The sequence below is a fragment of the Perca fluviatilis genome, chromosome 17 (genome assembly GCF_010015445.1).
Source record: "Perca fluviatilis chromosome 17, GENO_Pfluv_1.0, whole genome shotgun sequence".
Classification (NCBI taxonomy): domain Eukaryota; kingdom Metazoa; phylum Chordata; class Actinopteri; order Perciformes; family Percidae; genus Perca; species Perca fluviatilis.
In genome coordinates this window covers 12842411-12869183 of record NC_053128.1, presented here as the reverse complement: position 1 = coordinate 12869183, position 26773 = coordinate 12842411, and the positions used below count along the sequence as shown (strand labels likewise).

The 26773-nt window shown below is 42.4% G+C and overlaps 1 protein-coding gene across 1 annotated transcript in view; it reads left to right on the top strand.

Annotated features, from left to right (window-relative positions):
• Positions 1-26773, top strand: part of cntfr (ciliary neurotrophic factor receptor) — a 272275-nt gene that overhangs the window by 49377 nt on the left and 196125 nt on the right. The gene's annotated exons all lie outside the window — the stretch shown is intronic.

The following is a 26773-nucleotide window of genomic DNA, read 5'->3' as shown; positions in this document are numbered from 1 at the left end:
GTGTGTGTGTGTGTGTGTGTGTGTGTGCGTGTGGGCGTGTGGGCGTGTGGTGGCGGGCGTTGAAAGGACTCGCCGGAGGCGGCTAGAATTCCTCCGTCCAGAAATGCCAGCGACACACACATGTCGACGGTCAGATACGGAAACTTCAGAAATGTGGGGGCATGCAGGACACACACACACACACACACACACACACACACACACACACACACACACGTAGAGGAACTACGCAGACGGAGCGGACACACACGTAGACAGATATCCAGATTCCATGAAGGCCACTGCCCTGCATTCATGCTGACAGCTCAGGACTATAAGGTTTCATACAGGGAAGTCCATGCCTGCCGCAATGCTTTGAACAAGAATAGTATGTATACACACATTTTATGAACTCAGAGACCTGAACTGTGAACGTTCAATGCCAATCAAAAAAAAAAAAAAGTCTGCATCCGATCTTAACAGATTTATTGTTATAAGCGAATGACAGATGATATTTGCATACGGAATTAGCTAAATGCAAATCGTTGCTCACTCAGCAGCTGCGCCAGAGGAATCGGGGTGGGGGGGGGTTAAGTGCCTTGCTTAAGGGAAGTTTGACTTTAGTCCACAAGGGAGGGGAGCGCATTACTCATTTGCCCCCCCCCCCACCCCCCACCCCCCATGCCAGTTTGCAGTTTTGAACCAAGGACACAAGCCTGCAGAAGCTTCAGGCTACCACTGACAACCAAGTGTAATGCACTGTAATTACTCCAGGATTTTGTTTTTCGCCAGAGCTGTAATTGAGTTTAAGTTCACAGATTTATTCTCTCCATCGGGACATTGGGCTTGCAGCAAGGCATATGTCATCTTGCATAATCACGATAAAGAAAGAACTGCGATTCAGAAACACAACACCCATTAAATGAAGTGGAAAGAGGGAAGACTCAGTGGATTGAGACTCTGGAGAGTAGGCCTTTCTGTCTGTTACAGGTAAGGATGTTAATGGGATTGGAGATAAATTTTTTTCTCCAATTCGGGACTTGGATCCTGCTTTGAGCAGGATGGTGTTGATTTTTTTTTTTTTTTAGGGCCCCAAGGGGGAAGTCCAGTAACCTTTTAAGTCTTCCCCCTTCAGCCTTGTTTGGTACCTTACCATACATGTGCTTCAACACTGCAGCACACAGCACTGGTATTTTCATAGTTTTGATTTATAATGTTAAGTTGTGAAGCAGATTGGAGTAAGGAAGAGATAAGAATTTGCAGGTTCACAACTGCAATTAGAATGGAGACCGACATCACATCCTTCACCATTTCGCTTTACATTATTTTGCTGGAATTGTCGACAACGTTGTTTGTCATAGAAACACAATTGCACTGAGCCTTTTAAAGGGCACTATTAATTCGAGGCAAGGGTATGCAAAGTAATATATTTTCTTCAAATGACAGGGGATGGTCTGGTAAAACTTTGAACACAGTGGGGGGGCGTAACCATTTTAAAGTTGAAATATCGAGTTCTCCTTCAGCCCGTCGCCTCCCACAGATATGCTCGAAAAGAAATTCAACTGAACTGTGCCTGTTTCACCTGTTTGGCTATGGACTGTTGTAAAGTTCGGTAACACTTTACTTGAAGGCATCGACATAATCGTGACATGACACTGTCAAAACTATGACATGACACTGTCATGAACGTGTCATAAATGTTATAAACAAGTCTTAAGCGTTTATGACTTCTGTCATTAAGTGTCATTCGTTTTTTGTCATGACAAGTTGACATTGTTTGGGTTGTCTTGATTATGACAACTTGACATTAAATTTGTTTGGGATGTCTTTGTAATGACAACTTGACATTAACCAGGATGACATTACCCAAAGATGTATTTGTCATGACAACTTGACATTACATTTCTTTGGAGTGTCCTTATTAAGACAATTTGACATTAAACAGGATGACGTTATGTCAAGTTGTCATGACGAAGACATCCTCTGGGAATGTCATCCTGGTTAATGTCAAGTTGTCATTACAGAGACATCCCAAACTAATTTAATGTCAACTTGTCATGACCAAGATAACTTCTGGTAATGTCACTTTGATTAATGTCAAGTTGTCATAATCAAGACAACCCAAACAATGTCAACTTGTCATGAAAAAAACGAATGACACTTAATGACAGAAGTCATAAATGTTTATGACTTGTTTAGAACATTTATGACACGTTCATGACAGTGCCATGTCATAGGTATGACAGTGTTATGTCACGATTGTGTCGATACCTTCAAGTAAAGTGTTACCTAAAGTTGTAATGTGTGCAGTTGCACTGTTTTTTCTTGAGTTACAGAAACGGGATGTATCGTAGATGATTGGCAATATATCCTGCATCGCACAATCCATTGCAGTGGGCAAAATATATCGATATCGTATTTATTTGAGCATTACTCCTGATTGCATTATCTCTGTCCACGAAGAGGACAATGTGGGTAATACAACTGGAACTTGTGGAAGTGTATTTTACACAACCTCAAAGCTAAATCTGTCCTCAGTTTCTGTGTAAGGCTTTGAGTTTGAGGGGAGACAACAAACTGCTAAAGAAGTCTGCATAAAAGAGCTGGTTTTCTTGACATTTTCCCCACTGAATGCTTTTTATTTGATATTTTTAACTTGGCCACAATGCTAAGTGGTTTTGCAGCTCTGAACGCAACACAAACAAAACTAAACCTGTCACTTCATGCAGCCTACTGTCCTCTAATTGGAAGGTATTGGTCAGGGCGACTAACCGAAATGACTAGTCCAGACATAGACGGATTTTAACCCCAATTTGTATTCCATGGTGCATTCAAAGAAGCCTCCGTGAAGCGGCGTACATGTAACATGGTCCATGAAGATGAGAACCTTTCTTTCATTTTCTCTCTCTCTCTCTCTCTCTCTCTCTCTCTCTCTCTCTCTCTCTCTCTCTCTCTCTCTCTCTCTCTCTCGACTACTGCAAGTGGTCCCGTTGGCATGCGAGTCGGCAAATTGCTTAGTAGACACCACCATGTCATCTACACTTGTACAAGCGCATGAATCTCCTGCCTGTGAGTGTGTCTATGTGTGTGGGGTTGTCAGTAATGTGAGAGTGTGTGTTTTGATCCTAAGGGGGTCGACACACACACACACACACACACACACACACACACACACACACACACACACACACACACACAGTCAGCCTCTCTGTCTCCCACAGTACACCCACACATACCTGCACACTCTGATATTTTAGATCATATCGGCATTGATTTGTCCACGATATACCTTCTACCGGTGCCTGATTTCTTTTGCAAATGCAGTTTGCTTTCAGTTATTGCAATCATGATATGTTGTTTTTTCTGTATGTGTGTGTGTGCGTACATGTTTGCATCATCCCAGCCTATGGTTTCTTTCTTCTCTCCCGACGTGTGTGTGTGTGTGTGTGTGTGCTATCAGTGTTTGTGTGTGTGTCACCTAAGAGCCTATTCTGCTCCGGTGGATTCACTATTACCTGAGAGCTCTCCATGCTCACTCATTATGTCAAACATCAGGATGTGTTTTTGCTCCTTTTTTTTTTTTTACAATATCTAATATTCTATAATAACTTGTTTAAAATCACGCTGATATAAATATCTATGTGCTGTAGCCTCCTTTCCCTCTTATTCCCTATCAAAAGTGGCTTATGGTAAGGCCACTGGAAGCTTTATATTTCTGAAAGAAAACATAGCCTACAGTCTTCCAGCGGCAGGATGGATATCTTTTCCCCCATGATGAGTCCAGACCGAGTCGAGGCAACAGAATGAGTAGGACTGGTTACCATCTCTGACCTAGCATTGTTGACATGGGAGCGATAGGGAAAGGAATAATGCAACACCAGTGTCCTGACAAAGTGATGCCCTGCAGACAAGGCATCATTTTACTCTCTGGCTGCCTCTTGCATAATTCCAGACTTTGTTGACAGTCCAGATGTAGCTATGCACATTGACAAGGCAATATTACGATCAGCGCCGGTTGCCATCTCTGTGACCTAGAATTGCTTACAGGGGATAAGCCCAGGAATTATATTAACCCATCCGTGTCCTGGGATCATGCTGACAAGACCTCTTTTTCTAGCCCTGTTGCTGCTGTTAGACAGCTCTGAAGACATTGAAGGGCTACTGAGAGCAGTTTGTCTGCTCTGTAAGATACCGTTGCTGACAAGCCAGTGCACTGTGGTCTTAAGCACAGTTGACCAGGGAATAGTAAGGCAAGGAATAGAATCAAGGCTGGCTTTATCGACTGTTGACAAGGCAGGAGTGAGCGGCCTCGTGTTTCCGACAAGACACTGGATGCTTGGTGACAAGCTGCTCGCTATTCCACACCCATGTTAGCATGGCTAGGGTCACATTGACATCTGCAGTCTGAGGAAACTTGAGCCTATCTTTCCAGCAAACATTGTGAGCGTGTGCATGTGTGCCCATTGATAGGGATTAGCAAAGATGTGTGAGCCCAGCTCCCTGGGATGGCCCAGTTGCTGCTGGAGGTCAATGAATGTGCACTCTAATGTCCGTGTGTGTGTGTGTGTGTGTGTGTGTGTGTGTGTTTTTTTTGCCAGGCGGTGGGGGGTTAGGCCCCGGATATCAATGACAATGGAGAGGAATTTAAATGAGAGAGAAAAAAGGGGGATCAGGGATGTTTGCAAGGAGGATGGAAACTGCTTTGGCACCATTGTCATTCTTCCTCTTTGTCATTCTGCCTCGCTATCTCTCTATTACAAATCCTTCACTCTCTGGCCGCATTTCCACCTGGTATTAAATCTGATCGGAGTGATCCGATCACAAGTGGACAGCTCTAAGTACGTGTCTTCCCACCTGGCAGTAGGATGTGTCTCCAAATGCATCTTGAGTGACCACTTATGAAAGGATAACACTTTCCCGCTCTATATGCAAATAAACACATAATTTCTGTGTGTGTGTGTGTGTGTGTGTGTGTGTGTGTGTGTGTGTTTTTTTTTTGGGTACGTACCTTAGCTCACCCGCCAAATCTAATCGGAGTCACCCTGTCATTCTTAGGCTATTGTTCACATACGGGTTTAACAAACAATATGAATAAGACCACTCCAAAGGTGGTGGTAGCTGTATTAATTTAACTACTTTAATTGTTTGGACGGAGTTAAATATTCCTTCTGTTGCTTTATTACATTTCTAATTCTGCATCTCTAGTACGGATGTCACGAGAACCTGTACTTATGTGACAATATGTAATAATAATAATAATAATATGTGACAGTACTCGTTTTTCTACAGTGCTGTAGGTACCGTGGGATGTAATTCTTCTCATGGAACTGAACTCACGGAAGACACTGCCGTGTGTGCTAGCTATGTGGTGGTGATGCCAGGCTTCGGAGAAGGCTGTGGGTCCAGAAGACTGGCGTTTTCTCCTGATAACATGTAAATCACGCTCTCCTTGCCCCCCCCTCGACTCCACACCAAAACGAAAAAAAAAGAGTGAAATGACACTGTCCTAACTAGGGTTGGGCATCGTTTAGATTTGAACAATTCTGATTCCAATTCCGATTCTTCCTTTTTGATTCCGGTTCTTATCGATTTCCCGATTGCAGTTCTTTGAGGGGTGGAGTTGAAACGGGTCACATGCATAAAATGATTCCATTGGAATTCCAAATTGGAACCGGTTCTCAATGCCCAATCCTAGCCCAACCCCCCACCAAGTGTTATCCTTGTTATCCTAAAATACATGTTATAAAGGAGGACATAGGATTTATTGGTTGGTTTTGTTCTTTACGGTGGTATCAAATTGGGTATCAAGAATCAATCAAATTTCTAGTATCATGCTATCCGTAGTTGCCACTGTTGTTGTGAAAAAACAAACATTTTTCACACACCGTGGTATCGACTTTGGTATTGTGTATCGTGTACTTTTGGTGGTATCGGTACTGACTGCTCGATCTTTGGTATCGTGACATCCCTAATCTCTTCCACCTTCTTTTGGTGTTTGCTCTTTCATTCATTCGTCACTTAAGTTGCTCTCATCAGAAGTCTATATATTTTTCCATCTTCCTGTGACTCACCGCCTCTTTGTCTGTCTCTCTGTCACTCCCCTCCGTCTCGTGTTATTACCTCAGCAGTCTGTGGTCAAATGTAGTCCAGTTGCTAAGATAACCACTCTCAAAACGGGCTCATTGATTTTAATCTCTCTCTCTCTCTCTCTCTCTCTCTCTCTCTCTGTCACACACACACACACACACACACACACACACACACACACACACACACACACTTCTCTCCCCATCTCTGTTTGTCTGCCCCCCACCCCTTTGCTCTATAGCGGCTCTAATTGCGATCAATTAGGAAACTTCAGAAGGCTGAAATAGGAGCTGTGACAAGGGCCATCCGCTGAGCTGGCAGAGAGAGAGAATATGGGAGGGGCAGCAGAGAGAAGTCCAGGTTGGTGTCGAGACATGAGCTAATGGTAACGGCGTGATTGATGTGGCCACAGCGGCTGAAAGTCACATCGTTTTTCATGCCAGGTATCGATTCCTCGACAACCTCTTGTTAGCTTTGGGGCGCAGTGGATGGGGCATGGCACTAACCTCGCCATGGTGAGGAGTTGTATCCCCATCTGAAATGAATGCAGTCGCTCTGCTGAGAGGTGCTTTGAACAAAAAAAGCATCACACTCTAAATTCTGAGCATGGCAGCTGAAAAAAAAAAAAAGAAAAGAGACTTGCAAACTGATTTCAAGAGGCAATTGCGTTGCTGCGCGAGCACAGGACTTGTTTTGGTTTTATATATTGATTTTATTTAATCTATTTTGTTTGCATTAATTCTGCTTGTTTCTTTTCTTTTGGCCCCTGTATCCAACACCTCTTTTGTTTTCCACCTTTGGAAAGATACAATCTGGTTAGAACACGCCTCATTAATTCTCCAAAATAACCTGGAGGCCAGTCCTGGAAGATGGAGGACACAACATGGTGATATTAATTGCAATGATAAGCAAAGACTACAAAGTCCATTACAATATGGAATGAAATGCACAAAGATATAAAAGAGATATACAAAAAAACAATAGGAATTAATATCTAGCGGCGAAGTAAAAGTAGGGATGTTTTAAGCCCCCAATGTCGACTTCAAGGCAGCACTGCGACCTTCAACTTCAAGGCACCTAACCCTAACCATTGCCTAATCCTAGTGCCTTCCAGGCAGCGCTGCCTTGAAGACGACGTTGGGGGCTTAAAACAGCAAACACCGAAAATATACCCTAGCTAACGAACTCTTAAGGCAATTATCGGCCATTGGACAGCCTGGCGAGGTCAGTGACTCGAGTCTGTTCGGTGTGTTCCGTGCCGTCGTCCGTCTGAGGGACCGTCGGCCTTCATTTGGGCCGATTTGACATGTATAATCGGCGGGGCGGGCACTGCCGGCAGTCGGACTCAAATGACCCATCTGATCGGTAGAGTGCTAACCCGAAAAACAGGGAGCGGGATGAGCTTGACTAGAGTCTCTCAAAATCTGACGAAAATCTTTTAAACTGACCTTTGTCGATCTGAAATGAAGACAGATTCAGCAACTGCATGGCCTAGTTCTCAGAAACCTGTTTCGGTGAACTATTTTAGTACAATATGAGATCGTATTCTGAACAAGCCGCCATGACAGTCTGTCTTTGAATTTCCGGAGAAACAAAAACCACGTTCGTCCAATCAGCTGCCGGTTTTAATTTTTGGGCGACAACACAGATTAGCGCCGCCTGCTATTATGGAGACGTATTACGTCTCGTCGCTTCGGTGTGTTCCGAGGCACTTTTTTGCCTTTTCTGCCGAGGGTCGGCCGTCTGGTCGGTGTGTCTGCAGCTTAACGGTTTTGCAGGAGTTCGTCTGCAGCTCCAATGGGCTGCGTTGCACGCGTGATGTATGCGTAGTGGATGTTCCAACACTACGCTTCCACTAATAATCAATGAAAACTGGCTACACCGGACACGAGAGGAGCGCATAGTGGTGCGTATGCCCCACGGAGATCCGTCTTCTATTTATATTTTACGCGAGGTGTGTAAAATATTTTACACAGAAATGTCTTTTAAATTAAACTACCGGTATACAGGAAACGACTTAAGGACTGCCAATGAGCTTAATGGCAATTTCAACCTTGAGAGTTATGGTTTCCCTCACCTGGGGCATCTGATAACAGCTGACTGTAGATCGATGTTTTTACAGCGCTGTGGTGGCTCCCAAAACTGAAGAAACGACAACAATCCCAAAGCTAAAGCTCAGCGTCTCGCCTGACTCACACAATCCTACGCCGTGTGTGCGCAGCAGGTGTAGCCGGTTGAAAGACATGTTCCGCAGCACTTAAGGTCTGCATACGTTATACCGTCCGTGTAGCCAAAGCGTAAGGCTCTGCAACAGAATGCTATTGGCTCACTGTGTCAGGTGTTCCACAACAACAATACTTTGCTCCCATGTCCGAAATTTGATTCTCACTACACTGTGATAGCTTTAAGGGCTGTGCAGTTAATTAAAGCGATGTCACACGTTCTTTAGGCTGCAACATTGCAACATCATCTCCTCACTATCCGCTAGCTGCCTGTCCCCTGAACACACTGTAAAAAAAAAAACGCGGTCTCTGTAGACAGCCCAGGCTCCACAAACGCCAACAAAAACAAACTGCGCCAACCTGCACCACCAAACATAACAAACAGTGTTCCAGCGTTCCAGCCAATAACCGACAAGGATTTGGTGGGTTAGTGCACGGTAGCACGGAAGGCAGGGGGACGGGATGAGGAGGAGGGAGGGGCGAGCTAGCCTCAGTTTTTGACAATACTTCGAACGTCAACGAGACGTGCCGTCACCCAACTTCGCTTAGAGCACCTTTAATCGAATTTTGATCGCGACTTCGGTTCGTAACGATCACAAAAACAATGTAATCGAGAAAAATAATTATTTTGCACGTTACTTTTTGCAAGTAAACTCTTATTTTGTCTTTAAAAAGTTCAACAGGACAGTCAATTTCATAGTTCAAGGTGTTTTCACTGTTGATTTGTTTAACTCTTTCACTTTTTTTTCTTAAGTTCAGTGAATGCAACGTCTTTCCAAAAGTCGATGAGTAATCGTGTTAAATCAATGTGATTTCAATATTGACCAAAATAACTGTGATTATGTTTTTTTTCCCCATAATCGAGCAGCCCTAATAGCTTTGTGGTTGTTGTTTTTTTTTTTTTGCATCTTAAGCCCTACAGAATTAAACTCTTAGTGAAGATAATGGAGATAAAGGCAGCTGATCAAATAGAGACCAATTTATTTACACATGTATTGCCGACTGATCCCTAAACGCACTCTCCAAGGCAGCTTTGCTTGAGAAGTGTTTTACAGAAAAACACGGAACTTCTTCCAGTTTGAGTCAAGTATCCCCCAAGGGCGAAGATTATAAATAGCATTATTATCCGGAAATTTCCCTTCACAGAGACTAGAGCGTGCTGGTTGCCTTAAGCTTTCTGAGGCAACCGCTGAAAAATGTTTCGATCGGCCGCGATTTTACAAGATTCATGTTGTTTCACGCAGAGCTCCGCTCGCAGATAAAAATAAGCTTGTTGTAAATAAATCTAAAGGTAATTTCAGAGATATTCTGCCAGAGATCTAGGAATGTGTTCACAGCCTTGGGTTTGTTAAGTCTCCCCCCCCCCGCCCCCCCCCCTCCGATACATGTACTACTAGAGGATGAGAGCCTCTGGTCTCATGTTTGGCTGGCTTTGCCTTGGGGCATACAAACCCTTTTATCTTGTCACCCTAATGCATATGTGCACGTGTATGTGTATGTGTGTGTGTGTGTGTGTGTGTGTGTGTGTGCGTGCGCGCGTGTGTGTGTGTGCGCGTCTGTGTGTGTGTGCAAGGCAGAAAGAAAGGGCGCATGAGAGGGAGATGGAGGGATCAATACCAAGCCGTCACGAGGTCTGCTACTCCCAGAGAGCGAGGGAACAGGACACCCAGCAGGGAGTGGAGAGGGAGAAAGTAATAGAGAGAGAGATAGAGAGAGCGAAAAGGGTGAAGAGGAAGAGAATAAGGAAGAGACAAAGGAAAAGAGTGGGAGAGATGGATGTAGTAGAAACGTAACAGGAAAGGGAGATAGGTGCGGATGGAGATGGGAAGGAGAATAGCTGGGGCCAGTGATGAATGAATAGACACAAGGGACAGGGAAGAACGAAGAGGAAAAGAAAAATGCAGATGGAAAAACTGCAGAAAACGAGGGGTGAGGAGAGGAAAAGGGCATGTTCAGAGCCATCGTGCAGTAATTGTAACAGGTGAAAATGCAGCAAAATAGAAGGAGCACTTTACAGTTAATTCTGTAATGTTAAACATGGAACAACTAGAATGTTGGCACCTTCAAAAGATGCCACAATGTTACACATATCTATGGTTACACATGTGATGCAAACTATTCACACGGGGCTAGTATTACCTGGAGACCTCAAGTAATTTGTTGTAATTACAGAGGTCGTCTGTGATCTTAATCCTGTTTGAATCTGCCATGTCTGTTGTTTGTCAAGTAAAAAATCCATCATATTTTGCCAAACACAGAGGTTGTGTGCTAATATTAGTCCCGTGCCAATCGGCATCTCTGTGATTCGGGGGTTGTATTGGCTGCATTGGCAATTGTAAATTAAAGTTTTGACAGAACCTTGGCATCATATGTGGGGGATAATGTCAGTGAATTTGAGTAAAATACAGACTTTCCTCATCCCGTGTAAATACGCCGCAGATTTTCCATTTGGGGGTTGTTCCGAAATCACATGAGGTCCCCTATACTAGTCCTGTGCGAATAGTGCAAAAAAAAAAAAAGCAGTGGACATATTAGAAAGTGTAAATAATAAGGTTTCTCTCAATATTTTTGTCATGCTTATGTGATTAAAACTCGTGAAGATATAAATCTAAATACGTGACATATTAATTTATATTCTGCTGAGCTACAGCGGCGGAGCTCTTCACTCCAGAGGGTCAAGCCACAAGTCTAAGCAGGTGTATCTTTTACCGTGTCCACCTGTCTGCCATGGCAGCTATACGGAAGCACAGACGTGGATGTGTGTTGCAGATAATAAGGAAAGCAAACAACTAAAAAGTTCTGTTTCAGACTTTCCGTTTCAGACTTTCCCCTATGTGGCAATCAATCTGAAATTTAGTTTTTAACCTAGCATCAGTTATTTTTTATATATTAAAAAACATGACATTTCCATAGTTCAGAAACTTGACCTTTCTTTCCATTGTTTTAAAACGTCACCAAACAGCCAGCGTGAATCTCTTAAACCATGTTGAAGTGTCTCGGAGCAGGACAATAAAGCCTCTGCCCGCTGGGCTCTGCGGACGAGAGGCTGAACCTCTTAAATGTGAAGTGCTAAACTGAAGAGAGAAATCATCCTCTAACTGAAAGATCACAAATTTGATCCCTAAAAACGGGCAGGTGTCCTGTTAAGGTGGCAATGTACCATCGTTGTGCAGTGGGCCGGCTAAATGCCTTGGATGGTAATGTCAACCTGCACTTCTTTGTATTCCCTGTCTCTATAGTTAAGTAATTCAATATTTAAATATATCTGCTCCCACTGTGCCTCACAGTGCCCCGGGTCCACGCACTTTTACAATAAGGTGACTCCAGTGGGATTTAAACCTCGATCCCTGGCAGTGTTCGTGTCACACAGGAGCTCCTCCGTATATAAACAACACAATAACACTAAGAGTATTTATAACATTGGTTTTGATGCATAATTCAGCATACATAAACATCAAATGAGGGAAGCGAAACTGTATCCCAAAAGATGTAAAAGCTTCGACTTGACACCCATAATGAATATTTAAACCCTGATGACCTTACCCTGTAAATGATTTATTTTTCTGCTTCCCACATATCTATTTTTATACCTTTTTGTCTTTTTTTTTCCTGTTTCACCCCTTTTCATCTTCTTCTTCTTTCTTTTTCTGTCACTTTTTTTCCGCAATTGCTGGCTTCCCAGTACTTTTTAAAATCCCTAACCAAGACAGATAGCAGTGAGCCTGATAGCTGCAGAAGAAACAGCAGAAATTAAACTAAAAAAAAATAAAAGAAAGATGAAAAAAGTCCGTGATCATCTTTGACTTATCTGTGAATATCATCAGCTGTAATTATCTTTCGGCAATGTATTTCAGCCTCCCGATGATTAAGTTTCTTAATGGGCCCTGGGAATAGTATTATTTAATGTAGGGGAATAAGATGTGGAATAATACCCCATTATTATTAAATGTATTCGAGATGAAGAATTTCAATCGTGACTTTCGTTATACTTGGGCCAATAATGACCCAGGTTCCTTGATGAAAGAAATGACTCTGAGACATAACACAGCTTTTCACAATGAAGCAAAAGGATGTAATGAAATGTCTCTTCACCACTAATGCTTTATCTGGTTTTTAGTGTGATAGGAAAAGGGGGATTTTATACTTTTTAATACAGAACTTCACTGAATGGTTTTCTGATGCTAATCAGTGGGTCACAGTATAGTGACAAACGGCGAAGGAGACTAAAGCGAAAGACGGTGACTAAATTGTACTGCACCGGCAATTTTTGTTTAAACACAAACTGTACTGAAGATAATGCGCGTTAATGCAGATGACGGTAATATGATAGGTGTGAAGACCCCCAAATCATGAACATTCATGCGTGTTAAGAGTGGAGAATGGACTATAGGTGGCAAATGACATGAGGAACATTTGCGTTTTGCGAAATAACTTTTTGAGGATTAGCTTATGTATTAAGGTTACTGGGCTGGGTATCAAACCTTTTCCTGGGGGTTGGATAAGAGCGTCTGCGATATGCCATGAAATATACTGGGTTGGTGACATTTGTAATCAAGTTTTCACATTCTTTGATGAGATAGCTTTGAATTTAAATCAAGATTTTGCCAGTTTTGGACTGTTTTATGTAGGCTATGTTCTTATACAACATTTGACAGTGTCTGTCAACGTCTGATGCAACGAAAAAGGTGTCTTTCAGCGTGTGTGTGTAACGCACCAGGGAGAGCAGCAGCTAGATAGGATTAAGCGAGTAGTATGTAAGGGTGAATTTCCGCCTAAGGAGGTTGGATCTGGTGGTGGATGGGTCAAACACAGGACTTTCACCCAGGAGATCGGGGTTCGCGTCCCGCTTGTCACACTTGCTATAGTCCTTTTTTTCTTTCCGACCCATTCTTCCCGCGTGTCACGGAACCGTAAGCCCACCCACGACCTTTTCCTTAACATTACTGCGTCAAAAGGGACGGCAATGGTCCCGACCAAGCACGTTTACTTAAAGCACTAAAGGGACGGCAATGGTCCCGACCAAGCGAGTTTACTTATAGCGCTAAAGGGACGGCAATGGTCCCGACCAAGCATGTTTACTTATAGCGCTAAAGAGACGGCAATGGTCCCGACCAAGCACGTTTACTTAAAGCACTAAAGGGACGGCAATGGTCCCGACCAAGCGAGTTTACTTATAGCGCTAAAGGGATGGCAATGGTCCCGACCAAGCACGTTTACTTATAGCGCTAAAGAGACGGCAATGGTCCCGACCAAGCACGTTTACTTAAAGCACTAAAGGGACGGCAATGGTCCCGACCAAGCGTGTTTACTTATAGCGCTAAAGGGACGGCAATGGTCCCGACCAAGCGCGTTTACTTATAGAGCTAAAGAGACGGCAATGGTCCCGACCAAGCGCGTTTACTTAAAGCACTAAAGGAGACTTTTAGCGTCAATAAGAACGAGAAAGGCACCTGACCAAGCGTCCATATTTTACGAGATGGGTGTGAGAACCTGTTGGAACTTTGGCTTCCTTTGTTATATATATAAAAAAAAAGCCCTACCCGAACCCTACAAAACATGTTTTATATGACTTAAAGTAAGCTATATATATATATATATATATATATATATATATATATATATATGATATCGGTACTGAAACTCAGGTATTATATTGGCACTAATATCGACATTTTTTTAATGATTTCTATGTAACCTTGATGTTCATCATTAGTGGTGTCACCATTTTAAATCGAAAATCGATTGAAAAGAGCTTTTGATTTCGACTATCAAAAAATGAGTGAGTTATGTAAACAAACAACAAAGGTAAAGCATGTGGGCTCCGATGGGTCTCCATGATACATTCAAGTGCATCTTGTCAAACTAATGGTGCGTTCAATTTTCCTCGCAAACTCTGAGAAACTCAAACTGCTGTTGCAAATTACCCTTCTGCCATCTAGTGGCTCGTATTGTGGCATTGCCGTCGCTGTTGAAAGTCAAATTGAATCTTGGATTTGGAATGTCATGGCACCCTTATTCATCATTAACCAAAGATAAACACAATAATGTAATGGGATTATCAGCCACTTAATTCATTCTGAATCCTGAAATACACCCCCAAAAAAGAACATTTTTTGTAATTTTGTGCATTCTTAGAAATTGACTAATCCAACAAGCCTAACTGGTACCTACTAATATCACTTTTACAGGCCAGGTTGTCTAATGTTGGACACATTCAGTGATGAAGACCAACAGCGTCATTTCTAACAGAATATGGCTGCATCTCTCTGTCTGTCTCAAGGTTAGGGCTCACAGGGGAGGGGAGGGATCAGGTTACACTAATGCATCATGGCTGCTGGAGGACACACATGCACACGCCTCGTCACCCACTGTCTCACCCTATCGCTCCTTCTTTTTCTCTCACACACACACCCTTGTGAGATGATACCCTTGTACAGGTCTAAAGCACAGCCGTGGCCTTGTGTTATTGTGCCCTCGCAACCTGCCAGCAGTCCGCTGTCTGTCTGCCGGGCAAATCACTTGTCTCTAAAAATAAACCGAAACCGTTGCTAAAGGCCTGGCCGAGGTTAAACAGTGGCAGGACAGGGAATTTCAATTCAAGCTCCGTGTTATGAGATATCCAGCATTAAAGCGTGACAAAATTGATTGGTAGCAGGAAAGTTAATTTGGAGAATTTGATATTGTAGACTGTTGCAAGAAGTTATTTTAACCCGTTTACTCGCATGTTTATTTTCATAATACATATCTCAGAAAACCTTTGTATTGACTACAAGATGTATTACTGACTGCAAAAATACACCTTGTACCATTTCAAAAAGCCACCCGTATACCTTTTAATCCATGCATTTTCCAGTTATGATGACATTGATAATTATTTTCATTGTCGATGAACTTCAACGATTTCTCTGTTTTGTATACAATAGTGAAAAAAAATAACCATCACAGTTTCCCAGCACCCAATAGGACAAAACCCAAAGACATTCAGTTATCAAGATTATAAAACGGAGAATCTGGAACTAGAAATTTTTTTCTTGATACATGATTTGACTGATTCATTGATTATCAAAATTGTTGTTAATTAGTACTTCAGCGATGTAGCTTTGCACATCACAGTTCATACAACAATAACGTTGTCGTTTTATGATTGTATGTAAACTTCTTTAGTGTAATTGGATCCATATAAGGTAATTGCAACATTTTGAAGTAATGGATGCGCGTCACTCACAAATCAATAAACAGTTAAACTGGACGGGAGAAGAATGAGCGGAGCTGATCTGTCATTATTGAGGCCCGCCTGAATTCCACCTGCTGAAGCGGCATTCCTACTGCTATTAATGAGAATAAATACTCCTTTTTGTAGCGTTTGTCACAATGTGCCGAGATTGCAGTTGCTCATCAGGTCATCCAAATTGCACTTGTGTTCACAGCCAGTCTCTGAAAAGCAGAAGCCTTAATCTCCATCTGTTCATCCATTATCCATCCATTTAGCTATCTCTCCATAAGTACGGAAATGGTTAGTCAATTAACACAATTATTGATGAAATATTTTGCATTTCAGAGCGTCAGTCGGACTACACGAGCAATGTCACATCTCCAAAGGCTATGGGAAATTGTTATGGGGATTTTTTTCACTATTTTTGTTACGTTCTACAAGTAATTAACAGTCTTGGGAAGGTTACTTTGGAAATGTAATAGGTTACTGATTACAAGTTACCCTATTTTAAATGTAAAAGTAGTGTAACTATTTCAATTATGAATAACAAGTTACATTTAATTACTTTTTGACTACTTTTCAAAATTTCTAATGACAGCTCGAGAGAGTAAGCCCTGACTGCAGTACGCAGATCGAGGAGTGGCTCAATGTGGGTGGAGCTAAACGTTTGACTCCGCCCACTTGCCAAATTGCAATTGGCAGATCCATTTCTCTATCACTTTGGCAATTGGTCTGAGGGGAAAACGCAGGACTTTCAAGCTGACCGGAGATCTTTTCCCGCGTGTGAAGTTTGCGTTTCCCGTTGTTGTTTTTCTTAACCCAACCCCGTTGTTGGCGTCCCCCAGAGACATAGGCTCGTTTCCCGCGAATTAATTAATTAACCCAGCGGCGGAGTGGAACCAAAACATCCACAGGAAATTTTGTAGACCACCGGCCGGTAGGCAGTGTCCGTCCGCGGGCAGTCAGCGTCCGTCCGCGGGGAGCCAGCCGGCAGCTAGCCGGCAGCCAGCGTCCGTTCGCGGGCAGCCAGCGTCCGTCCGCGGGCAGCCAGCGTCCGTCCGCGGGCAGCCAGCGTCCGTTCGCGGGCAACCAGCCGGCAGGTTAGTCCGTCCAGACTTTCCCGATTGCCACTCCGCCTCTTCCTTAACAACCGTCAGGTGTTGTCTGGCGTTCCCCAGAGACCGGGCTCATTTCCCGGGAGTCATGTTTGCTTTCCCCGTACTTCTTTTCCTAAACCCAACCCCGTTCTTTTTTCCTTTTTACAATTCAAATATCATTATTTCTTATAATCTATAATTCAAATATCATTATTTATTATAATCTATATATCTATAATATATATTATATTATAAAGGTGTTGCATGATGTCCGCCACCAGATGGCGCGCCCACGGAGTCAAACGTTTAGCTCCGCCCACATTTGGCCCAACCCCGATCTGCGTACTGCAGTCAGGTGCAATTGGCTCGAGAGGCAATTTAACTGTCAGGCGGGCTTTTCAGTAAATACAAACAGATAAAAACAAAAAAAAAAGACACTCTGCACAACATGCAAAGCAACAAAATTAATATAATTCAACATACAGTATAGCCTAGCTTTTTACAGAAACTGGTCAGATGTAGCCCCCAATGTAATCATGAACATTTTCATAGGTAACTGTAATTTAATTGCAAATTTTTCCCCATACATTACACATTCTTTTATTTTGTAATTAAATTACGTAACGCCGGTACATGTAACTAGATACTCCCCAACACTGGTAATTAAGTAATCAGAAAAATGATTGACGGATCAATCAATTCCATTAGCCTTCGGTGCTTACTTCCGTCCGGCGTCCCGCGAGAGCTGGAGGTGAAGGCAACAAAGCAGTGTTGTAGGTTTCTATCGCAGGGCTAAGACAAACACTTTCACGCTCGCATTGAGCAGATACTGTAAAAACCTATGAGACCCGAGATAAAGTCCTCTCTGTACAGATTAGATGCACTTCTACGGGGCCCTGCAAAAAACTACAGATTGAAATTTCCATCAGAAGACCGACCATTGACCTCTAATTTTAAGAAAGACTGGTGGTGATTTTCTCTCTGAATGACATTCCTTACTTTACACACGTGCACATACATGCTCTTATACACACACACACACACACACACACACACACACACACACACACACACACACACACACACACACACACTCTCTCTCTCCCCGGTGTAGTGAGAGGGCCTTATTGTGTGAGCCAGAGGAAATGCAGACACAGCAGAGGACAGGCCATCCATTGATCCGAGTATAGACTCCTCTCCTTCTCAGCCTCTCTTCTCCTTTCTCTCTTGCTGCCACCCTTCACTGTCTCTGCCTTTTTTTTTTTTTTTTCTGATCTCCACCCCTCGCTTTCTCTGCTCTTTGTGTTATCTGCACTCCACTCTCCTACATATAGTTTTTGTCTCCCAGTGATCTGCCACCCCCTCGTTCTCTATATTGTTGCCTTCTCTCTCTTGGCCAATTCTGTGACTCCTTTCTCCGCCTGCTTGTATCTGGTAACCGTGCTTTTCTCCCACTCTCCTGTCTGTATTTCTGGTAGCACATCTCTCTTTATTATCGCCATCTGCCAACAAATCATCCAGCGTTCCTCTCTCCCGTTCCCTTTACTTCACTTCAGCTTCCTTTCCTTCTCTGAAATGACTTCTATCCTATCTGTCTCCCACCATTTATTGTAATTTGGGAGCATTATTGTTGAAAACAGAAAAGAAGTGCAAGATAAGGGCAAGTAGGAACAAAAATAGCAATGAAGGAAGAGAATAAGAAGAATAAAAAAGGGGATGAAAAGGTTAAAGGAGGGAAACTTATGTAATAATAAACAGTAGAGAAGTGAACAAAGGAAGGTAGTGAGGAGGGACATACAAATAAAAATAACAAGGGACGATAAATGGACTAAAGGATGGAAGGACGGAGGAAAGGAGGAATGAAAGCAGTACAGAGAGCAATGACGGGTAGCTTGTATGTTAAAAGGTGTTGGAGCTATGCCGGTAATGAACAGGAGGAAGTGATTAAGTGAACACTCACTCACTCACTCACTCACTCACTCACTCACTCACTCACTAACAGCGCAGCTTCAGTGATGGCCGAAGCAACCCTTTGATCTTCAGAACTCTTCTTCTTTGTACATCCCTCCTCATCTCACTCACTCATTTGCCTCCTCTCCATCCTTCCCTCCCTAGCTGCTTTCCCTTTTCACCTCCCTCCTTTACCTTCTCCCTCCCTTCTCCTGTCTTTGCTCTGACATGTTCTTCTTTCTCTCTCTCTCTCTCTCTCTCTCTCTCTCTCTCCTCCCCCTTCCTCTGTGGCCCACTCCCTTCCTGCTATACAGGCTTTTATATGAGCCATGTGGACCTCCCTAATGACATGTGGACCTGTTTGTGTGTATGTGTCTGCGCACGAGTTGAAGGTGCTGACATGTGCATGTGTGTTTGTGTGTCTGCGTGTGTGTGTGTGTGTGTGTGTGTGTGTTGTGTGTGTATTTGAAGTGCTGACGTGTGTGTGTGATGGAGGTGCTGACATGTCTGATCGTTGTGTGGTTCTCCTACTGAAGTCATGCCGACGGCCTCTTACCTTTGAAGAGGCCAGTGAAGACGGGAGGGGAGGGGATGAAGAGGAGAGGAGGAGGGCAAAAAAAAATAAAATATAGAAGAGTGTGTGCCCAAAAGGAGAAGAGAAACAGAAGAAAGGAGGGAAGAAGGAAAAAAGTGAGAGGAGAGTAGGCCGGGGAGGTATAGAGGATCGCAGAGCGTTGACGAGTGGAAGGGAGTTACTGGATCTGTAGTTCCTTGTAGCTTTTGTTATCTCATTGGCGGATTATTATTCGGGTAATAGAGTTATATCAATTAATTAACACACACGGCTCTGTTTGAAACGGATATGGAAGGAAGTAGTGGACGGTGGCATGGCATACAGATACAAGATGCTGGAGATAACATGTTTCAACTATTCAAGCCGACGCTGAGATGATAGAGACACAAGGAAGGTTAGAGAGAAAGTGAGAGAGAGAGAAAAAGGGAGGGGGTGTCACAGTGAAGTGAGCCTTCTTGGAAGATGACAGGTTGTAAAGAGCACTGGTTAGTCCTGTAAGTGTTTCCTAAGCGCTGTCCTTCACCGATAAGCCCCTACCACCTAGCCATAGACAAAGGCACTCCTCTTAAGTAACTCACGCGGCATTTCTTTGAGTAGTATTCAGCTCAGTTGTGTTTTAAATGTAACTAAAGCTTTGGCCTGGCTCAAGACACACCTAACACATGCAGGTTTGGTTTCGTGGTTATCTTTTCAGTCAGCGTTATTGATGCGAGAAGGAAAATCCATGAAAGACTGCATTTCGACTATGATGCAAAAACTCATTGAATGAGCGTCGAGTCGAGGATGTGAACTTGAGTAGAAGGAGAGAGGAGAGGCACAGTGGCTCGTTCCGTCGTCCCATTCACTCTTCAAGGTGTGCACCTATCATTAGTTTATTTTTTTGCCATACGTGTCAGCGCGTGTTGATTTCCTTGGAGGTTGCTGATATTTCTAAGACTGTCTCAGTGGTCTAATTTAATATGGATTTCTCCCATATGTTTGTCTATTCACAACATCTGCCTTTTTACTAGACTGCAATCTATCAAGGGCAACACACACTGGTGGCAATACTGTTAATACTTCCAATTAATGTATGGCATGGAGGTAATAAAAAGGGCATACAATACAGGAAAAGCTACAGGATATAATGTGCATCAAGGTTGGTACCCTACAGTAATGTATGTAGTCTATCTATGTATTGACTTTTTCTTTCTCCACACATCAGGTAGAGCAGTTTGTGTGAAGCCACCAGGGCACAGTTGGGAATTTGGTTTGCTACGTGTGAAAGCTCTCCAAAAGACAATACAGTTTGGTAAAATCAATTTGGCGTTCTGAAAAGCCCTCTCTGAGATTTCCAAGGATCCGCCTGATTGAAGCACCATAGCATCTTTTTGAAGCGCAATAGTCAGGTCTGAAAGATGAAAGGAAAGAAAAGAGTCGGCTTGTGTACTATAATAGACTATTTTATAGTAGGAGTAATGCAATGTGGAGAGGGCAAAATAATTCAAATACACACAACAACCCTGATCAAGGCCCGGCCAACAAAGCCTTAGAACGCTGTTTAATAAAAGGAGAAAAATAAAAGTGTGTGTATGTGAACGGACGGTGTGTTTAAGTCTACACTTGTATTCATCACACTTGCAAGGATTTTGCTGGCTCAATGAATGAGCCTTTGGGGGGGGGGGTGACTACGCACTAGAGGTGTGAATCTTCACTGATCTTTAGATTACGGTTATCATGTCTTCCTTCGATTCGATATCTCGATGCATCACGATGCGTCATGATGCGTCAAATACATTTTTCTATTAAAGCCATATAGGATATTTAATTCCTAGCTTTTCAAGCTTCAAAAGCCAAACATTCTGCAGAGCACTAATACCAAATAAATTGGACACATAAAACAACAGCACGGAGCACATGGCACTTCCTGAATGTGCAAAACATAACAGAATATGTAAACTGAAATGTTGTTAGGCCTACATTAAATTGTAAACCGAGATAATCGATTACGGCCAGGTCGATTATCGATGCAGCATCGTCCATGTCCACGATTCGATGCATCGATTATTTGATTAATGTCAACACCTCTACTACGCACCATAGTAATGGTCGGCCCGCATACAGTAAAGGCAGTGAGTAAGGGTTAGCTTATTTACCAGGAATCTAATCATTTTTCTGTTACTTCTAAACATTGGATAAACAGAAATATCTATTGTGCTTGAGTCAATGAAACCCCAATTCCCGAATCTAAATTTAAAAAAAAAGATATATTTTTACCATACATTTGAAGGGGGAGAGGGGAGGCTAGCGTGGAGGTGCTTGAGAAGGAGGAGATTAACGCAGCTCAACAGCTGGGCAGACTGACTCTGTACGGTAAAACTGAGATGAAATACTACCGTTAAAACCACGGGGTGAGACCGGTACAGCATGATTCTGGATGGTAAAATTGAGATCAAATACTACGGTTAAAATCACCGGTAGAGTCCGGTGCATCCTGACTCGGGATGGTAAAACTGAGATTCCATTCGCGCTAGCTTTACAGCGGAGCGTTCAGGCCCAGTCAAAACAATGCAGCTTAAGTGGAATATTATAAGGAGAACTCCCTCTCGGAGTGCTCTTTTAGTTCAGTTTATGTTCTGCTTGTTCAACCGTTGTTTGAAGAGGATTTTAATTGCTATGTTTATTCTCAATTCCTATCCTTATCGCTGGGAATTTTTCTTTGGTGCTTGCTAAACCTCTTTGGGGGGGCGCCAAGGATTCCTCTGTGCAGGACAAACCCTGCATTATTAGACGTAGTGGGAACTTATCTGCCTTCTTGGGACAAAATGCTGTTCCCCACAAGGTTATCTAAAGCTTAGATTAAGTAGACAAAGTATAGTTGAACCACTTACAGCAAATCATGCATGTGTAACCTGTTTATCTTTAATGAATGTGGCTTATCAATAATTTACCGCAACCATTGGTTTCCAATCGTGCGTGAGGTTGGAGGCAACAGGTTGTGCGTTCCAACCAAGTAACCCTCATGTCTCCGGTGTGTCGACATACTGTATATTCAATTACAGTGTTTCCCCTAGGTTTGTGGAAGAATAAGGCCCACATATTTGACGTGGGGTTTAGAAGTCCTTCCCTCAATTTTTTTTTAAATTTTTCAATAAAAAGAAAACGCAATTTCACTTCATCATGGACCGTTGTTATTACCAGATTTGTGTCTAAAACGTTGGAAAAGCTAGATAGAAAATAATTAACACTCAAAAAGCTTAAAGACAAAACTTGCTAAAGAAGTCCACTGCAGATCTTAGATCTGAGAAAAGCCATTTATCGATAGGGTTGACGCTCACATTGATTTTACATTCAAAACCCTGCATTATGAACATTCCAAAACAAACGCCTGTTGAGCGAAGATCCGGGGCAAATGTGCACCCATCGTATTTTGTACTAGGAGACATTGTGAACACATACAGCGTCGTCTCCTTTGATAATTTAGACGTATAGAAAGGACTTGCGTAGAAAACACGGGTATCAGATTCTGGCAAGGTAAAGTCCCTGTTGCACACAAGTGGCTGTGGGGTCCCAGAAGTTGGTGTAGGAAATGTTTGACAGCGTGGCTAGTTAAGAGTGATTGATGCCCGCAGCCCTCTCAGCTGTTAAGGAGAGATGAGGGGAACCAAGTGATGCAAATCGGATTTGGAAGCCGCCTGCTGGCATCTGACTTCAGGAATGGTGATTAAAAACACATTATGACAAAGACAACATCTGGCGGTGAATTCAAAGCGTCAGCCGAACAGTAGTGTAGTGCTCCATTACCCTGGCAGAACATGCACGGAAGATGAAAGGTGTGCTGCAAAACTCCAAACTCCATTTCCAACAATAAAAAAAAAAAGCAAGTCTAGAATTAAAATCACATTTTTACTGCTTGGTGATGCTTTGAGCAAACTGGAAACAATCACCAAGTAATTTGTTTCATTGTCATGGTACTCAGTACATGGTATTTTGGGATAAAGCTTTGAGTTCAGTGTCATGTTTGTTCTTCGTTACGTTGTTTTCTAATTTACATTGTTTTCTACTTTACATTGCCGCCATTGATTTAAGAGAAAATAGCAGTCTGCAAATGGTACACAGGGTCTGCTTTATGTCAATGTTTTGCAATAGGAAACTAGGTTCCACTTTGCTTGAAGGTGTCTACATAAGAGTGACATGACACTGTCACGAACGTAAACATTATAAACAAGTCATAAACGTGTATGACTTAACTCTTCTGTCATTAAGTGCCATTCGTGTTTTTGTCATGACAAGTTATGGTTATGGTAAGAGTTAGAGTTAGGGTTCATGTGTCATGACTGTGTTATGCGTTCATGACAGTGTCGTGTCACTCTTATGTAGATACCTTCAAGTAAAGTGTTACCGGAAACTATTCTGCAACTTGGCAAACATGATTTTTCTTCCCGTTGATGTTCATGGAATTTATAATAATCTTTGCTGTGGTTTATATTGTTACCGAGGCAAACACGTGTGAGTCACCTATCGGTTACATAAAAAAAAGGCAATTAAAAGCGAAATAAACTATGACAAATGGGGACAATTTTCTTTGATGGCACGTCACAAAAGACAATCTGTTCTGGCGCTGATACAGTAGGGCTGTTAGCTCAGGGCGGCATCCTGGCAAAGCATGCGTGGATGATTGTCAGGATGAGTTTCACTCTGCATGAGATGACTTTTTGTCAAGGTCAGTCATCATGTCGTGAAATACACCGAGACAATAACGTCCGCCACAATTACGATTTTTTAATTTATGATTCCGTTAGTAGAGGTGTCTCTCTGTTACTGATGTTTATCCTATGCAGACCTTTGTTCTTTGTTACTCTGATCTTCACCACCTTTTCCTTTTTTTTCTATTGTATTCTATCAGAATCGGATTTTGTACATCATATTGTGGCTTCTTTTTTATATTTTTGTATGAGTTATGGTACGCGTCCACTGGCAAGCATCATTTCCATGCTTCCCACTCGTTACATACGTAAGCAGCCGGGCAATGCATTCTGGTGGCTTCGCCGCGACTTTCGAGAAGCGGTGTGTCGAGTTGCCAGGCAACTTTATGCAAATCGGGGGGTGTCCAGCTTGACTCGCCGCCTCTCCAAAACACACTGGAAATCTCTTTCCAGTGTGTCTGGAAATCTCTTTGTGTGTGTTTTCTTGTCCAGTGTGTAAAGCTAGCGTCAGCAACTGCATAGCCTGTTTTCTTGCATAAAAAGTTTTCCGAAACACATTTCGGTGAACTAATTTAAAAAAAATTGAAAGTTTTCAAACGAACCGCCATGCAGGTGCAGCCATCTAGTTGTAGGAGGCCGTAGCCTGTTGTCTTTGCTTTTCATTGGTCATTGAAGACAAAATGATAACTGCTAGTGGCCAGCCCACTAAGTGACCAAAGCTGGGAAGCGGGGCGATCCCTGACGTCTAAAAAAAGAAAAAAAACGCCACTGTGGACACGTAAAATCGGAGTGTTCATCCGAGATCAACAATATAAAGCTGGTGGATTTGCTGTTTTATACTTGTGACATTTGTCCAAAACTGCAAAAACACTGCTGGTTTTAATGGTTTTTTTTTTGACTAAAGTAAATTACTCTCCATAACAACTACTACAAATATAATGTTGATGTTATGCACTGGCAGCTTGGCATTAAAGTTTCACTGCAGCAGAGTTAAAAGCCTTTACACGTTTACACAGTTCGCTGACTCTAAAGATTTCCCTTTTTTTATGCTATATCTAGGAGCATTTACATCATAGCCATGTGTCCGTGCATGCAAATGTATGTCTATATTGTAGGTGTGAATGTGTGCATTTGAAAACCTTTCATCCTGCTTTCATGCCATTTCTTGATGTTTTAACTTCACAACGTTGGTGGTAATGAGGCCAGTATCAAACCAAAGAACATCAAAGGTTGTCTGAAGCTTCGATCTATGACTACTGCCGGAGACACGCACAGCAAGGAGACATAATTACAAAGATGTAAAGAACACATAGAAAGATACGGAAAACGTACGTGAATTCCCTAGCAATCTTATTGTGTACCTCCTTAAATAAACAACCAAGAACTAAGAGGAATAGTTATTTGTTGTACAAGATACCTGCTATCTGAATGAATGAATGAAAGACTGAATGAAATGCCAATTTAATGATGTGTCAATTGTTGAGTGACAATGTATCTAAGCTTTTTGAGTAATGCACTGACAGTTTCGTCGGTGCGAGTGAAAACCAGAGGAGGTAGCAAGGAGTGACGAAATATTGTGACTTGTCAGTAGGCTGCTGTCACTCCCCACTGAGATGAATTAAAACAGGTTTATTTGAAAGCTTTTGTAATTCTTTCTCCAAATGCAGTGCAAAGCCAGTGAGAGCAATTCTTCTAAGACAAACCTCTTCATGTGGAGTTGACCACACTTTAGCCGTTGGAGTGAAGTTGTGAATCTGCAAGAACGTTTTGGTAATCAAATGTGTTAGTCGAGACTATGATGCAAGATTCAGAAACGGTTCGAACAAATACACAGACGTGCGAGGGAGCAAACTAAACCCCACGCTCGTAATGTCTTTAAAGTTGACTCATAGTTCCGATTAAATGTTATACTCCAGCCATGGAAGAATTGGAAGAAATCCTACGTGTGCGTAAATCATAGAGGATGTCAAAAATATCTATTGGTCCTTCTGTGTGAAACAGGTGGTCTACTGGGTCTGAATGTCTTTGTGTGTGTCGCTGTTCTAATTGAGCCTGTTGACACAAGTGCCATCCGTTAAGCCATTTTAATGCAGGAAATGAATAAATAATGACATTTGCTCCATAAAAAAAGACTCTGCCCCGGTCATATGGTCAGATTGTAGCTTTAGATTTCCAGGGGGAGAACAAATGCAGATGAGGTCTGTCGGCAAAATAGATTGCGGTAGTTTTGAATAATAAAAGTAGTATACACATACCATCGATTAAGTGTTGCACTCAGTCATTTCATATTTCTGAGTTCTGAGTATGTTCTACTTCAGCGGCTTTTGCTCCATCAGAAACAATCATTTTGGGTTTGATTTGGGTGCTGTAGGTGCAGTCGAATAACGAATGCCTAGAAAGGTATTCGTCCTGCCGTTGCAAAATTGTTGAACTGAGGCCAACCAAATGGGATGGACCACTAGGATGTCCAAATTGAGTATTAAGCAACAGATGTATCTGAAGTATCTGCAGATGAATTGATTTGAAAATGAAAATGTGAGGATTTGCTGCCTCTCTATTTTCAGCCCTATCTCCTCGTAGTTAGAGCAAATATGTTTTGAAGGAACTGTAATGTCACCAAGATTAGGTTTCTATTAACATAATGGGGACATTCTGTTAACCTTTCTGGCAAATTGTAAAAGTGTTAATATTTATGTATCCTCCGCCAAGGAGGTCATGTTCTTGGTTTGGTTTCTCTGTTTGTCAGCAAGATTACGGAAAAACATTTTGGAGTAGATCAGAATCACGGGCAAATAAACATTATTTTTCACTTTGGTTAACATTAAGAGATAAGGCATTTGGCCTTGGCAGATGTCTGCGCTCTCCGAGCGTCCTTCTAATTAACAATGTATTTGATCAGTTTTCTGCCAAAATATCTGATCTCGAAGTACAGTATTCACTGGTGGTTACTGCAGATTTATGAAACT